The following is a 5,000-nucleotide window of genomic DNA, read 5'->3' on the forward strand; positions in this document are numbered from 1 at the left end:
CCGTACGTCACAACTCGGCGCGCTCGAAAAGCGCGCAGATTCGACGCTGGACTCTTCCCGGTTCACTCGCCGTTACTCAGGGAATCCCTGTTGGTTTCTTTTCCTCCGCTTAATAATATGCTTAAATTCAGCGGGTGCTCTCGCCTGAACTCAGGTCGTATGTGTCAAGCGGGCCGCTTCTTACACGGCCCGCTGGCATCGCAAGTCGTCGCCGCCGGCGCCGACCGAGCGCGTACCGTCGCCGCCTTGGCCCACGGTCGGTCTTGATCTCGTGACCGGACCGACCGACCTGGACCCGCCCCTCGAACGTAGTTGAACACGTCGAGGGGCCGGCGGTGTACGGGACACGCGGTCGCGCCGAGAAAGCTCGGCGACCGCTTCAACTTGGGGCGACGCCCGGCCGTCTTCGCAGAGGCCAGGCGACGGCCCTCGGGTGAGGACGAACGCGACCCTGAGGCAGACGCGGTCCCGGGATTGACCCGAGACCGCAATTCGCGTTCAGAAGGTCGACGTTCAATGTGTTCTGCAATTCACATTACTTCTCGCACTTGGCTGCGTCCTTCATCGACTCGCGAGCCGAGTGATCCACCGTTAAGAGTCGTCCTCGACGTTTCGCCCGGCGCCGAAGCGCGCGGACGTCACACTGTGGGATCGACCACAAAACCACCACCGACAACAACTGCACAAAAACACCAACAAACGGCGCCGAGCGACCGCCGGGCTGGGCCGGCGGCACATCGAGCGCGGTGCCCAGAAGCCACCATCGCACTCGGCTGCCTTGCTATGCCAACGTGTTACGCGTGTCGCACGGGGCGGAACCCCGATTGACGGCCGCCCTCTCGGCGGCACCCAAAGACAATTAAGTGCGCGGTCGGCCGGGGCCTACCACCACTTTCGGTAATGATCCTTCCGCAGGTTCACCTACGGAAACCTTGTTACGACTTTTACTTCCTCTAAATGATCAAGTTTGATCGTCTTCTCGACACGCCGACGCGGCCGTTGCCAGCCGCGACGGGGCCGATCCAAGTATCTCACTAAACCATTCAATCGGTAGTAGCGACGGGCGGTGTGTACAAAGGGCAGGGACGTAATCAACGCAAGTTGATGACTTGCGCTTACTGGGAATTCCTCGTTCAAGGGAAACAATTGCAAGTCCCTATCCCAATCACGAATGAGGTTCAACGGGTTACCCGGACCTTTCGGCCTAGGTTAGACACTCGCTGTTTCACTCAGTGTAGCGCGCGTGCGGCCCCGGACATCTAAGGGCATCACAGACCTGTTATTGCTCAATCTCGTGTGGCTAAACGCCACTAGTCCCTCTAAGAAGTTAGACGCCGACCGAGAAGGTCGCGTAACTATTTAGCATGCCAGAGTCTCGTTCGTTATCGGAATTAACCAGACAAATCGCTCCACCAACTAAGAACGGTCATGCACCACCACCCACAGAATCAAGAAAGAGCTCTCAATCTGTCAATCCTACCTGTGTCCGGGCCGGGTGAGTTTCCCCGTGTTGAGTCAAATTAAGCCGCAGGCTCCACTCCTGGTGGTGCCCTTCCGTCAATTCCTTTAAGTTTCAGCTTTGCAACCATACTTCCCCCGGAACCCAAAGACTTTGGTTTCCCGGAAGCTGCCGGAAAGGTCGTCATGGTAACGCCTCCCGATCGCTAGTTGGCATCGTTTATAGTCAGAACTAGGACGGTATCTGATCGTCTTCGAACCTCTGACTTTCGCTCTTGATTAAAGAAAACATTCTTGGCGAATGCTTTCGCAGTAGTTCGTCTTCCGCCGATCCAAGAATTTCACCTCTAACGGCAGAGTACGGACGCCCCCGTCTGTCCCTCTTAATCATTACCTCGTGCTCCGAAAACCAACAAAATAGAACCGAGGTCCTATTCCATTATTCCATGCAACACTATGCAGGCGAACAGCCTGCTTTGAACACTCTAATTTTTTCAAAGTAAACTTATCGGCCACCGCCGACACTCAGTCAAGAGCACCGACGGAGAACCGAAGGTGAGGCGAACGCAACCAGTGACACGCCTTGCGACGGACCGGCGGCGCTCGCCCAAAATCCAACTACGAGCTTTTCAACCGCAACAACTTTAGCATACACTGTTGGAGCTGGAATTACCGCGGCTGCTGGCACCAGACTTGCCCTCCAATGGATACTCGTTAAGAGTTTTAGGATGTACTCATTCCAATTACAGGGCCTTGTTAGAGTCCTGTATTGTTATTTTTCGTCACTACCTCCCCGTGTCGGGAATGGGTAATTTGCGCGCCTGCTGCCTTCCTTGGATGTGGTAGCCGTTTCTCAGGCTCCCTCTCCGGAATCGAACCCTGATTCCCCGTTACCCGTTATCACAAAGGTAGGCACGTAGCGTACCTTCGACAGTTGATAGGGCAGACACTTGAATGATACGTCGTCGGTGCAGAGACCGTACGATCCGCGTGGTTATCCAGAGTCATCAAACGTCACAGGACGAACCCGGTCGGTTTTGATCTGATAAAAGCGCGCCTCCCGAAGTCGGCGCTTAATGCATGTATTAGCTCTAGAATTACCACAGTTATCCACTTCGCTTACGAGACCAAATAAACCAAGACTGATTTAATGAGCCATTCGCAGTTTCGCTTTACGAGAACTCGTACTTGCACCTGCATGGCTTAATCTTTGAGACAAGCATATCACTACTGGCAGGATCAACCAGATAGCTGCGACAGCTGCGCTCGGCCCTTGCTGGGCCGCCCGGCGCGTGCTCGTCGCATTCGTTTAAGACCGAGGCGATCGCCTTCGGCCGTACTCAGCTTCGACAGTCGCTGGCCGCGACGTCCACGCTCTCGCCGGCAGTGCCAGGCGGAGCGATTTGCGTTTTTTCTTTGCTCGCCCTCTCTCGGGCTCGATCCATTCAGTTTCGCACAAACAAGAGCTCTGCCGGCCGCCTGCAGCGGTGCCTAAAACCCGGGCATAACAATGCGACCGTTCTGCTAGGCCGACAAGCGCTCAAGCCAGACGCTCGATCGAACGCCCCCTACATATTAGTCGAGACAACGGCTCGCTCATTAGCATCGCGTTTGTACTTTAACTTTTTTCGGCTCGGCTTCTTTCGACGCCGATGCCGGCGACGCAGCACTCTCTCGCCCGCCAGCCACCGAGAAAAGGGTGCGCTCCGACCGGCCCCGCACCGCTCTTTCTTGGCTCATTCGAAATTACTGTCTTTCGCTCTGACATGCCTTACCTAGGGTTAGGTTAGTATGCTTGCACGTTTGTACTTTAACTTTTTTTGGCTCGGCTTCTTTCGACGCCGATGCCGGCGACGCAGCACTCTCTCGCCCGCCAGCCACCAAGAAAAGGGTGCGCTCCGACCGGCCCCGCACCGCTCTTTCATGGCTCATTCGAAATTACTGTCTTTCGCTCTGACATGCCTTACCTAGGGTTAGGTTAGTATGCTTGCACGTTTGTACTTTAACTTTTTTTGGCTCGGCTTCTTTCGACGCCGATGCCGGCGACGCAGCACTTTCTCGCCCGCCAGCCACCGAGAAAAGGGTGCGCTCCGACCGGCCCCGCACCGCTCTTTCTTGGCTCATTCGAAATTACTGTCTTTCGCTCTGACATGCCTTACCTAGGGTTAGGTTAGTATGCTTGCACGTTTGTACTTTAACTTTTTTCGGCTCGGCTTCTTTCGACGCCGATGCCGGCGACGCAGCACTCTCTCGCCCGCCAGCCACCGAGAAAAGGGTGCGCTCCGACCGGCCCCGCACCGCTCTTTCATGGCTCATTCGAAATTACTGTCTTTCGCTCTGACATGCCTTACCTAGGGTTAGGTTAGTATGCTTGCACGTTTGTACTTTAACTTTTTTCGGCTCGGCTTCTTCCGACGCCGATGCCGGCGACGCAGCACTCTCTCGCCCGCCAGCCACCGAGAAAAGGGTGCGCTCCGACCGGCCCCGCACCGCTCTTTCTTGGCTCATTCGAAATTACTGTCTTTCGCTCTGACATGCCTTACCTAGGGTTAGGTTAGTATGCTTGCACGTTTGTACTTTAACTTTTTTCGGCTCGGCTTCTTTCGACGCCGATGCCGGCGACGCAGCACTCTCTCGCCCGCCAGCCACCGAGAAAAGGGTGCGCTCCGACCGGCCCCGCACCGCTCTTTCTTGGCTCATTCGAAATTACTGTCTTTCGCTCTGACATGCCTTACCTAGGGTTAGGTTAGTATGCTTGCACGTTTGTACTTTAACTTTTTTTGGCTCGGCTTCTTTCGACGCCGATGCCGGCGACGCAGCACTTTCTCGCCCGCCAGCCACCGAGAAAAGGGTGCGCTCCGACCGGCCCCGCACCGCTCTTTCTTGGCTCATTCGAAATTACTGTCTTTCGCTCTGACATGCCTTACCTAGGGTTAGGTTAGTATGCTTGCACGTTTGTACTTTAACTTTTTTCGGCTCGGCTTCTTTCGACGCCGATGCCGGCGACGCAGCACTCTCTCGCCCGCCAGCCACCGAGAAAAGGGTGCGCTCCGACCGGCCCCGCACCGCTCTTTCTTGGCTCATTCGAAATTACTGTCTTTCGCTCTGACATGCCTTACCTAGGGTTAGGTTAGTATGCTTGCACGTTTGTACTTTAACTTTTTTCGGCTCGGCTTTTTTCGACGCCGATGCCGGCGACGCAGCACTCTCTCGCCCGCCAGCCACCGAGAAAAGGGTGCGCTCCGACCGGCCCCGCACCGCTCTTTCATGGCTCCTTCGAGTTTACTGTCTTTCGCTCTGACATGCCTTACCTAGGGTTAGGTTAGTATGCTTGCACGTTTGTACTTTAACTTTTTTCGGCTCGGCTTCTTCCGACGCCGATGCCGGCGACGCAGCACTCTCTCGCCCGCCAGCCACCGAGAAAAGGGTGCGCTCCGACCGGCCCCGCACCGCTCTTTCTTGGCTCATTCGAAATTACTGTCTTTCGCTCTGACATGCCTTACCTAGGGTTAGGTTAGTATGCTTGCACGTTTGTACTTTAA

The 5,000-nt window shown here is 55.6% G+C and overlaps 2 non-coding genes and 1 pseudogene across 2 annotated transcripts; all 3 read right to left on the reverse strand.

Annotated features, from left to right (window-relative positions):
* LOC144418592 (large subunit ribosomal RNA) overlaps nucleotides 1–158 on the reverse strand; it is a 3,695-nt pseudogene extending 3,537 nt beyond the window's left edge.
* A 288-nt stretch (nucleotides 159–446) lies between these two features.
* Nucleotides 447–600, reverse strand: LOC144418578 (5.8S ribosomal RNA). Its single transcript, XR_013473567.1, has one exon. It is a non-coding gene; the product is annotated as a 5.8S ribosomal RNA (ribosomal RNA).
* Nucleotides 601–898: 298 nt separating this feature from the next.
* On the reverse strand, nucleotides 899–2,708 carry LOC144418559 (small subunit ribosomal RNA). Its single transcript, XR_013473549.1, has one exon. It is a non-coding gene; the product is annotated as a small subunit ribosomal RNA (ribosomal RNA).
* Nucleotides 2,709–5,000: the final 2,292 nt, after the last annotated feature.

This window comes from Styela clava, unplaced genomic scaffold (genome assembly GCF_964204865.1).
Source record: "Styela clava unplaced genomic scaffold, kaStyClav1.hap1.2 HAP1_SCAFFOLD_18, whole genome shotgun sequence".
NCBI lineage: Eukaryota > Metazoa > Chordata > Ascidiacea > Stolidobranchia > Styelidae > Styela > Styela clava.